Raw genomic sequence first — 11766 nt, forward strand, 5'->3', positions numbered from 1 at the left:
AAGCTGTGGAGTAGACAGCCCTGCTTCTGAAGCTATGGACAAGGGCTGTGCTCCACACAGAGTTCACAGCATGGCTGCCACCTTCGATCAGGACAGGCCTGCCCCTCCTCACATCCCTTCTGATACCTGTAGGTCAAGAAGTCGTGTGAGTGATTGCACAAAGCAAGGGCCCCAGGAACTGAAGTTTGGGGGTTTCCGAGGAAGCTGGGAAATAGAGTTCCTCACCTCTTGGTGAGCTGGAGGGTCAAATGTCCTCAGCATCCTGGGTTGAGAGGAATGAAGGTTCCAGAGAGCCGTGCCTGTGGGTTCCCTCTCCAGGCTGAGCCCCTATTCTGATCCTGTAGATCCAAACTCCAGACACTAAGATTTCTTGAGGGAACCTCAAGCTACAGTTGGGGGAGTCTCCGGATAGAGGGAAAATCACCATCGCAGGCCTGCATTCTCCACAAAAGGATACCCGAGGATATCAATTCAATATTTTATAAGGGCTCGCAATAAATTTAAGGAATACCTCCAAGGGTTTGAGAACCCGACTGGACTTCCTATGGAGCTTTATGAGATGGCAGAATCATTCATCAGGACTTAGCGGAACTTCATTTTTAAGTGGATGGCTCCTTCCCTAGCAGGGAGGTTCTCAAAGAAAACTAGCCAGGAGGAGGGGAGCAGAGGAAGGAAAGTGTCCTTGGGGTCCCGAGAGTATGGCCAGACCCCGCCTCAGAGTCAAACCTTTCCAGGGACTCCAGAGTGTGTCCAACCCTTGCCTGAGAGCCAAACCTCCTCCACTATGCAAGTGTATAGCTACTCCTGTGCCTGAGACCCGTTTTTCTTTATTAAACAGTTGGACGCCGTGAAGAGTGAGTGCTGCACCCCAACACCCATTGGACCCCAACATCCAGCCACAGTTGATGGGAGGGTAGGTTGGATAGAGGCCTCCACCCAGGCCCAGATTCACAGATTACCCTGGGAACATAGTGAGTTCAGTTTATGCAACTAGAGATCCAGGTAGGTGGGGGCATGGCAGGTTAGGATAATGCCAGAGGCTGTCGGGGGGCCCCTGGGATGAGTTGTCTGCAGAGCCAGTTATGCAGAGAGGTGGGCCGTGATGTGGCATCCCTGGGTAGCCATCTCCTACCTAGGTCTGCAAGGGCTCTCACAGCTCACCCTCTTGTGGATGGGGACCACACGCTTATATCCCAAGTCTGCTTCAACGTTGTTAGATGTTCCCTGCAAGGAGCCAAAACCCATCCCAAGTCAAACTGTCCCCAGAGAGCGCCATGTGACCTGGGGGAGGCTACTCCGCGGCAGCCTCTGCACTCTGCACCTTAGAGCCTGGTTTGCCGGCTGCATTTGGCAGCAGCTCAGCTCTTTATCCAAATGAGTTTGGCATTTTTAAAAAAGCATCTTTATAACATCTCCAAAATGAATATTTATAGGGCAAGGATGAGGGAAGGGCTAATTGTGGTGGAGAGCCTGTTGGATCAACACTCTGTGGAAGACAGTCCCTGGAGAATGAGGCCACTCCTGGTTCTGGGGACCATCAACCCCTCTGTAAGGGAGACCCTAGGAGAAGCCCTCTAACCCATCAGTGGGAAGCTAGAGATAACGAGCCCAGGGGCTCAAACTTGGAGGCTCCTTTTGGGCAGCAGGAGAGGCCAAAGCTGAGGCCAGGCGAGGGACTGGAACTCTAGAGTGTTATCACTAAGCTTTCCCAGGAGCCAGTGACAAACTTCCCGCCAGGCCAATGGCCCAGCCGTGGGGCCATCAATGACATGCTAAAAAAGGCAGCCCAGAAAACCTGCAGTCTGCCTTAGGAAATTCTCTGGGCTGTAAGGTCTCTCTGTGGAGCCCAGGGAAGGGAGGGGTGTCAGGGACTAGGTCCCTGGAATTTTACCCATGGAATTTTCCCAGAAGGAACCAGGTGACTCAGCAGGGCTTGTTCTGCCCCAAGCAGGGGCTCTGCACACAGTGAGGACTCTGGGTCCAGGTGAGATCACTTGCCATTGGGCGGACCCCGTCCATTCAGGAGCATGTGTGAGTTGCAAGGGTTTGACACTCCGTTGGCTCCCTGAGTCTTGAGGATGCTGACATGTCTTCTTCCCCAGGTGAGGGGGAGGCTCTGCTGGGCAGAAGGAAGAGAAAGGTGGGGATGGCAGCAAGGAGGTAGGCCAGGCCCAGGGAAAGGCAGGAAAATCCTGTAGGATGCTTCACTGTTTCACCGCCACCTTCCTGCCCCTCTCACCTCCCTCTCCGCTTTGGTACTCTCTGGTGCACACCAGAACAGCCGGGGGCAGGGTCACAGAAGTGGGAGGGTCTTCAGGAACCTGCAGAACTGTATTCAACAACACAGAAGTGCTCACTTCCTCCTGGTGTAGCTCTTGGTAAAAACAAGGCACAAGACTGAGAGAATGCGGAGGTTCATGGGAGGCTGGAGGGCGGGGAGACATGGGTGCCTCCAGCCACCTACCCTCTAAGCTGATACTTCATGCTAACCTATGAATTATGCTTCAGGGCTGAAGTCTACACAGGAGCCTCTCCCTGGAGGAGGCCCAGAATGTTTGTCGTAGAGCCACAGGGACTCAGTGAACAGCCTCAGGGTCGCTCCAAGGGCCTTGTCCCAATGGTTGGGGGTGGGTAGCAGACCTTGTGTGTACTGGAGGTGGATGAAGGACCCTGGCCTTGACCCTAGTACAACAGGGCAACTTCTGAGGTCAGGCTCTTCCTGAGAAAATGACTGTTGGAAATGTGGCTCTCATTACTCAGGGCTTTCCTCATGGTCAGGACCTGCAGGGCTGACCAGACTTGGCAGCAGGGGTTCATGCAGGGGCAGGCACCAGGGGGAGGGTATCTGAGGTAGGAGGTTTCTGGAGGGACCAGAAATAGTCACTGTGGTGGGTCTTAGTCTTCCCAGCCAGTTTTCCATTTCTCCTCTGTCCCATTTGGCATGTTTAACCCAGAGTGCATGCTGAGACACCCCCCTGCATCACCTGGTCCCTTACAGTGTAGTAGGCACATGGAGGGCTTCCCAGAGAGGGTGCCAGGCTGTTCTGATGAGTTGAGGAGCAGGCCTACAAATGCACCCAGACTGTGTTCAAGACCTGGAGGTAGAACCAGGGAGACATTTTGGGTCTGCCTGGGAGTGACAAGGGCATAATGGAGGGCAGTCTGGACCATGACGGCTGAAGGTCATGGGGGCTCAGTGGGGGTTTGGCATGACAGGCTGGCACACAGCGATGAAGAAATAACTCCTGAGCTGCGAGGTGCCAGTGAAGTCAGTTGTGAGGCCATCGCCATGGCTAAGGAGCCAGGATGAAGGGGACAGGGAAGTAACTCTGGGCAGGGAGGCTGTGTCCTCCGGTTTGTTGAGCTCAGGCCTCAGTGGAGTCCAAGAGGCTGCTCTACAGCAGGTTTTGGTGTGCTCTGCACCCCAGCGGAGCATCTCCCAGGAGAGACTTAAATTTGGGGCAGATTTCTTTTTTTTTTTTTTTAAATATTTATTTATTATGTATACAATATTCTCTCTGTGTGTCTGCCTGCAGGCCAGAAGAGGGCGCCAGATCTCATTACAGATGGTTGTGAGCCACCATGTGGTTGCTGGGAATTGAACTCAGGACCTTTGGAAGAGCAGGCAATGCTCTTAACCTCTGAGCCGTCTCTCCAGCCCTGGGGCAGATTTCTTAAGATACAGAAGAAATTGGCCTCCGATTTGTCTACCTATTTATCCATCCATCTATCCACCCATCCACCCTCCCACCCACCCACCCATCCACCATCCATCCACCCGCCCTCCCACCCATCCACTCACCCACCCATCCACCCACCCATCCACCATCCATCCACCAGCCCTCCCACCCATCCACCCACCCACCCATCCACCATCCATCCACCCGCCCTCCCACCCATCCACCAACCCACCCACCCATCCATCCATCCACCCACCCATCCACCATCCATCCACCCGCCCTCCCACCCATCCATCCACCCACCCATCCATCCATCCACCCACCCATCCATCCATCCATCCACCCATCCATCCACCCACCCACCCATCCATCCATCCACCCACCCATCCATCCATCCATCCACCCACCCACCCACCCACCCACCCATCCATTCATCCAACTATTGTGGGATCTGGATCCACTTAGCCAATGACTTTTGGGACTACTTGCCATGAGCGTGGTTTTCTCTGGAGACGTGATGGGATAAAATGGAGAAGAAGGGTTGTGTGAGCTCTCTAGGGTGAGGTCAGAGCTGGAGCAGGCACCAGACAGGCAGCTTGCAGTTGGTCCTCATGGCCCTTGGGAGAACAATGGGACCACAGCAGGTGGATCAGTGGGGGCAGCTGCCTTGTTCTGTATTCTTGAGTTTGTTTTTCATTGTATCCCTTAATAAATGGTTAAATAGACTCGTATGGGTTCCATCCCTCCATCCCTCCATCCGTCCATCCATCTATTCCTCCCTCCCTCCCTCCATCCATCTATCCATTTGTCAGTCCATCCATCCATCCACCCATCCATCTATCCATTTGTCAGTCCATCCATCCATCCATCCATCCATCCATCCATTTGTCAGTCCATCCATCCATCCATCCATCCATCCATCCATCCATCCATCCATTTGTCAGTCCATCCATCCATCCATCCATCCATCCATCCATCCATCCATCCATTTGTCAGTCTGTCCATCCATCCATCCATCCATCCATCCATCCATCCATCCATCCATCTGCACACTCATGCACCCACTCATCTATCCACCTACCCATCCCTCCATCCGTCCATCCATCTATTCCTCCCTCCATCCATCCGTCCATTTATCCATCCACACACCCATGCATCCACCTACTTATCCATCCACCAATCCACCCCCACACCCACCCACCCACCTATCCATTCATCCGTCCATCTGTCCATCTGTCTACTCATCCATTTACTGGCCTGTCTCCCCCTTATCCTTGCCTGGGGGATCCGTCTATATAGAAAAGCAGTCTAGGGCCACATGGGATAAGGAGTTCACTAGCTCTCCTTGCCTTCTGTCCCTTGTTGCCTGTAAGGCCGTCCTGGGGTGAGTAGAAACCAGGCTGCCATCTGACTCTCCTCATAGATGGTGGGTAATAGGGTGAGGGCTACAGGAGGGGCTCCCTTTTCACCCCAACACTGATCTCAACCCTGTTTCCATGCCTCTAAACTAGGAGAGGCTGTAGCCCTGGGAGCTTTGAAGCCTGGCCTACCTGTCACCTCAGGTCTTCTTCCAGGGTGTTGGTATGTCCTCCAGGGAGAGTAATGGCTTTTGGAAAAGCTGGCTCTGAACCCGACCGGTTAGCTTGGGGGCTGGGAGGCTTTGAAGCCCTGCCTGGCCCCAGACTCAGATCCTAGGATCTGCCCTCTACCCAGCCTGCAGTCTGTCCTGGGTTCCGTGTGCTGACCTGGAACTGAGTAATTCAGGTCTGGCTGGGGGCTAAACTGTTGGGCCTTGGGCTGGGCAGCATCCTGCATCTGCTGATGGTTGAGCTGTCACCTTACTGAGGGGAACGTCCATCGCAGGAGACAGATTGCTCTCCCCTGACACTATGGCAGTGAAAAATGCCTTTCTTTCCGAGCTGCCAGGGAGGTTTTCCCTCTGCTGTTAAGGGTGCGTGTGTATGCGCGTGCGTGTGTGTGTGGGGGGGGTGCCTATGGGTACACCAGGTCTGGCAGTGGCAGCCTTCCCGGTGTGGTGGGGGCTGTGGGATCCTGTGGCGTGGAGAAGATGCCTCATGTTCCTGTGACTTTCCCTTATAGCTCTGCTCCATGGGCCACACTGGCAACACAAGCCCTCCCCATAGAGATGCACCATGCCCCGAGTGTACACCACAAACACCAGGGTAGTGGTTAGTTGATACCGGGCAGTGCTGCAGACTCCACTTCTGTTGGGGACTCATGGTGCTCATGGGCCCCATAAAGGCTCTGTGAAATCCAGCTCACAGCCCCAGCATGCTGAACGGGTACCCAGCAGGGACACCATTTTAAGCAGCAGCTTTAGGTCTCTGATATACCTCAGGGTTTGTGGCTCACTTCAGTTCCTGGCTCTTGGTGACCAGCTGACCATCCTGGACAGGACTGCAGATATCTGGACTGAGCATTGACAGAGAGGGGTCATGGAATTTGTCTGGAGCCCAGGCTGTCTTCCCACTGACCTTGCTTGCCTGTGGAGTCAGTACCTATGCCCAAGTCAGGCCTAGACCAGGCCAGCCCAGAAAATTGGTCCATAGGCATAGTCACAGGGGTATCCTGAAATCGACATCAAGTCAGCCCCTTTCCTTGGCCAGTGCCCTCCCCGGCCCATGGACCTTCCTGGAACATAGCTTCCTGCCTGGCTCCTTGGTAGCTCAGGTCAGGGCATGCTGCACAGGGGACTGGGGAGGACCCAAGATCACAAAGAAGCTGATGCTACCATAAGTGTAGGCCCCGGGGAGTCTCAGGACAGGGTTCTTATGGCTCTGCTCACTGGGAGGGTTTCCTCGAAAGCCATAGGCAAGGTATGAGTGTGTTTTGACTGCTGTAACACGTGCTGTACACTCAGTGCTTGAATACTCAATTATCCTCTTACAGGCTAGAAGCCGAAGCCTGATGTCAGCTGACTCCCTCTGTAGGCTGCAGGGTTCCACCCGTGGTCCGCTCCTCCAGTACTCCCACGCCTCCAGCCATCCTTCCCCCTAGAAGGATCTTGTGAGGACACTGGTCCAGGACGGTTCAGAACAATTGCCATCTTGAATTTCTCAAACTAACCCCTTCTGCTGTGCAAGGCAGGGTGGTTACTTTTCTCATCGCTGGGGCTACATACCTGGAAAGAAGTAATTTAAGGAAGGAAGGGCTTCTGTTGGCTCGTGGTTTGAGGATGCTGTCATCGTCGTGAGGAGTCCCTGTGGTAGAGCATGAGGCAGCGAATCACCCTGAATCCCGGGTGGGGATGCGGAAAGGGGCGAATCTGCTCCTCGGAACACAGAAAGGGGCAAATTTGCTCCTCGGAACACAGAAAGGGGCGAATCTGCTCCTCGGAACACAGAAAGGGGCAAATTTGCTCTTTGGAACACAGAAAGGGGCGAATCTGCTCTTCGGAACACAGTGGTGGCGCACGCCTTTAATCCTAACACTTGGGAGGTAGAGACAGGCAGATCTCTGTGAGTTCGAGGCCAGCCTGGTCAGTTTTACTTTCTCCTTCTCATTCAGCACGTGGTACTCAAGGCCACAGGATGGTGGATCTTTCTGCCTCAGCTAAATCTCTTTAGAAACTCCCTCACAGATACACTTAGATGTATGGGTGTTCTAAATCCTATGAAGTTGGTAAGGAAGATGGACCATCACACAGAGACATGGCCTGAGGTTCTGGAGTATCCTTGAGAAGAGGGGTGGAATCTTCTGTCCATTTCACGTCATGTTCCAGCTCTGGACAGACCTGAGTAGGGGAAATGGGGCTAACTTACAGCATCCTGGGGGAATGTCCCAAAGAATGCTATAGCTAGGTCCTTGAAGATCTAGGTGCCTATGCCCGGGGCTGTGTAGTCCTGAGGCCAGGAGTGGGGGTCAGTGGGGAGAGAAGGTGGACTGGGCCTTTACCTAGGTTTGTCTGTTATTCAATTGAGGAGAAATTCATGCAAGATAAAGGAACCAAGATGGTAATACCTTTAATCCTTGCACTCCAGAGGTGGAGACAGGAGGGTCACAAGTTCAAGGTCATCCTCAGCTACGCAAGCTTCATGGCTGTGTTGGTTATGAGAAATCCTGCCTCAAAAGAAAAACAAAACAAAGAAAAAAAGAACCATTTTAAAGAGAGCATCATTGGACAACATCTATGGCATCTAATGCTGTATAACTGTCTCTTCTAGGTCCCTCCATAACATCACCTGAAGGAAACCCACTCCCCCTGGGCTCTCCCTCCCTGCCTGTCTATGGATCTGTCCATCCTGGGGGTTCCACATTCAGTCCACGTACAGTTTATGGCCCCCTGTGTTGACCCTGCTCCGTTTTTAACAGTCATGGTATGTAGCAGTGATTTGGTTTTTATGACCAACTAATATTCCATCCTATCCACATGCGGTGTGTTGTCCCCTGGTCATTAGTCGATGACATCTGGGTTGTGCTGTTTGCACCAAAGCCAATGCGACATGTGCCCAGCAGAGCAGTTGCTCGGGCGTATTGAGGTCTTATCACTGGAGAAGCTGCTGCCTGTTTTCTGCAGTGGCCTCACTGACATGGAATGGTCAGGGTGGGGATGAAGACATGGGCTTGGATGGGAACAGTGTCTCCTCCATCCTGTTGCCTGGGGAAGAAGTAAGAAGTGTCCACCTCTCTTGAGAGCCGTGTGTTCACAGGTACAAGGACAGATGGATGGTACATGGACATTGCTTAGCCTCAATGTCAGTGAGCTTTGGGGGAGAATGATTAGTGGCAAAGGTGTTCCAATTCCTTCTCCTGGGTGGAGGACAGGCTGGTTAGCCCAGATATGGACTAGTCTCTGTAGGAACCTACACAGCTGTGGGAAAATGTCTCTATAACCTCTGACTGGGCTGACCCATCATGGACCTCGAACCACTGCCCCATAAGATGTTAAATCTCATCCAAATTCAAGCTGAATTACATAAACATGGTTCTGTCCAGAGACCCCAGTCCCACCATGCCCTGTCCTGGGCCTCGCTGTCTAGTAATCAATGGTTCAGTCAGTTGACTGAATAAGTCATTCACCCATCCATTGTCCATACATTTAATTCTCCAAAAAGAGATATTGGAAGCCTCAAAAGGAAATGTGTTGGGGACAACAGTTCTTCCAGACCTTCCCAACTATCCATGTCATTATGGGCACAATACTTACTCATTTATTTGCTTGTTTATTTATTTTGAGGCAGTCTTACTATGAAGCTCCTGCTGGCTTGTTATTCACCATAGCCCAGGCTGGCCTCAAACTCTTGGCACCTCCACTTCCTGAATGCTGGTATTATAGACTTGTGCTACCATACCCAACCACGCATGTGTTGCATTAGCCCCACACTGGAGTGCCAACATGTAGTTGTTGGTTGGTTTTTAGTCTTTTGCTCTTTGGGGGCCTGCTATCCAGCTCCCAAATAAATACACTCAGGGAGGCTTATTATCACTTATAAATGCTCAGCCTTAGCTTGGCTTGTTTCTAGCCAGCTTTCCTTATCTTAAAATATGCCGTCTACCTTTTGCTTCTGGACTATGTAGACCTTCCTTTACTTCTTATTCCGTGGCTTGCTGTGTAGCTGGGTGGCTGGCCCCTGATGTCTTCCTCCTTTTTTTATTCCTTCTCATTCTCCTCCAAGATTTCTCCGTCTGTTTATACTCTTTATCTGTGAACCCTGCCTATCCTCTCTCCTGCCTCACTATTGGCCATTCAGCTCTTTATTAGACCATCAGGTATTTTAGACAGGCAAAGGATCACAGCTTCACAGAGTTAAACATTTGCAACATAAAAGAACGCAACACATCTTTGCATCATTAAACAAATGTTCCACAACGTAAGCAAATGTAACACATCTTAAAATAATATTCTACAACACATGTGCACTCTTGAGGGGACCTCAACGTGGTGGTCCTAGCTGAACTCTGTGTCCCCTGTGAGGAGGTGCCTTGTTTTCTTATCGGTGGGCAGCGAAGTCCTAAGAGGTTGGGAGCTTGGGGCCCATGGCTTCCCTCTTCAGGAGTTTGTCCTCTGGCTGTGTCCTGGGGGAATTTGGGACAGGCTGCTTACTATACCTTCCCTGGGAAAGAGGCAGTCCCGTAGCCTGCGAGTCCTGAGTCTAGCTGCAGCACTGCACCCACCCCAGCTTGGACAGCCATGGGTACCCTTCTCCCTGTTTTTCTCTCCTTGGTTGGGACACTGGTCACAGCCAGCCTATGTGGTGATTACGGTATGGCTTCATCTCTCTCTTGCTTCTGTGGACTGGTCTTGGTCAGTGTCCTCTCCTGTTGGGTTACCGAGAGCCTGGGAGTGGAGCTGAAGGGGTGTCCTTACCTCACCACCTGGGAGGTGGCCTTGGTAGGAGCAGGCTGCTTACATGTTCCTCCTGGGAAGATGTAAATGATCACCCTTCCTCATATTGGCCAGTACAGGGCTGGGGGACACTTCTCTAAGTACAGGAGGTTTGTGAGTGGATTCTAAAACAGCAGGAAGCCTTCGTATGCCTGTGTTCTGTGCAGGACTTTGCCGGAAGAAACACTCATGTCCACTGTGGGGCCTGTTTCTGGCCTCCACTAATGGCTCCCAAGTCATCTCAAGTGTTTGTTATCATTGTTCTTTACAGTGGCAGGGTGGCAGAGACCTGCTCAACGCTACTCTGCTCCAAGGGGATAGTTGGTTGATCCCAAGCTGCTAGATTCTGAGTCTCAGCTCAGTGGGGCCGTCTTCCCAAGCTTTGTCTTTTCTATGACCCGGGTGGGAGCCAGAACGGAGGCATTTCCAATCGTACTCACCACCGTGGATATGGGGTCTTCCAGCTATACACCCTTGTCAGGGTCTGGAAGATGTAGGAATGACCAGTGAGTTGGCCTTGTCGGTTGCTCAAGGTGACCTGTGATTCTCATTACCTGGGGTTGGTTTGGGACCCTCAGGAAAACTGGTGGTGACTCTGTTGCTCCTTGACCCAACCCTACATTTGAGCAAAAAAGACACCACTCTGGAGATGTTAAAGCTCTGGGCCATCTCCCTTCCTGGGCCCTGCTCCCTGGGTCAGCTCCAGTCTCCCCAGGCCACTCTGAGGAATGGGCTGTTGTGGCCGTGGAGAGAGGCAAGTGCCCACTGGGGGAGGAGGCACCTCTGTACTGGGTCTAGCTAAAAATAGCAGGGGGATTCGGACAGGACAGGGACAGCCGGTAGCACGACTGGTCAGGGAGGGGTTGAGAGGGGGACGGGGCAGCCCAGGACCGCTGTCAATGGTGCCGGGGCTCCCACCCTGTTCCCTGCTGCCTGGCCAGCCTCGGCCCAGCTGACAGGCTATTTTTTCCCCTGCTTGACTAAATATGGTCAGGGCGCACAGCCCGAGGGGGGCCACTTGGCCGGGCCGCGTGTTTGGGATGTTTGGCCGGGTATATAAGAACTGCCAAGGTGAGGTCGCTCCTGATCCAAGGGCCCCATGCCCCACCAGCCTTGGGTCAGGCCATCCCGGCTCTGCCCTCCCCCCACCCCCCTGCATGCATGATTCTTGGCCTGTGGGGCTGCGTGCATGTGTGAGCGTGCATACCCGCGGGGCTTTTCTCTTTTTCCCTTTTGTTCTCCTCTGACCTCTACCTGGTACCGACAGGGCTGAGGGTACAGGAGCTTCCTGCAGCTTTGGCCGGGCAAGCAAGGTGTGCAGCTGGGCTCTGCCTCCTTAACTCTGCATCAACGCTCGCTCTCTCTCTCTCTCTCTCTCTCTCTCTCTCTCTCTCTCTCTCTCTCTCTCTCTCTCCTCCCTCCCCTCCCCTCCCCTCTCCCCTCCTCTCTCTCTTCCTCCTTCTCTCTCTCTCAAGATTTCCCTGCTGTTAAGTCTGCGCTGCTGCAGGAGAGCTGGGGGGAAGGGCAGGGGTGCGGAGTCGGGGTGCTGGTGTCTTCTTTCTCTCCCCCCCCCCCACCAAGTGCGGACGCAATGGGAGCTCCGGCCCGCCCCCACCCCTGCATTTGCGATTGGCTCCGGGAGGAGGTGGCTACCGCTGCCGCTGCTGCAGCATCTCCCGGGGAGCCGCGACCCTGCGCCCGCTGCCACTGCTGTCGCGGTCACCAGCCCAGCCCGAGGGG

At 53.3% G+C, this 11766-nt stretch overlaps 1 long non-coding RNA gene across 2 annotated transcripts; it reads right to left on the reverse strand.

Moving 5' to 3' along the window:
- Positions 1-833: 833 nt before the first annotated feature.
- On the reverse strand, positions 834-11466 carry LOC142844618 (uncharacterized). Of its 2 annotated transcripts, none has more exons than XR_012909749.1 (5): positions 11234-11466; positions 10467-10642; positions 7662-7760; positions 6823-6901; positions 834-2116 (listed from the first exon to the last, which is right to left on the reverse strand). It is a non-coding gene; the product is annotated as an uncharacterized LOC142844618 (long non-coding RNA). The 2 variants fall into 2 exon arrangements; XR_012909748.1 differs by lacking the exon at positions 834-2116 and adding an exon at positions 4175-4297.
- Positions 11467-11766: the final 300 nt, after the last annotated feature.

This window comes from Microtus pennsylvanicus, chromosome 2 (assembly GCF_037038515.1).
Source record: "Microtus pennsylvanicus isolate mMicPen1 chromosome 2, mMicPen1.hap1, whole genome shotgun sequence".
NCBI classification, from domain to species: Eukaryota; Metazoa; Chordata; class Mammalia; order Rodentia; family Cricetidae; genus Microtus; species Microtus pennsylvanicus.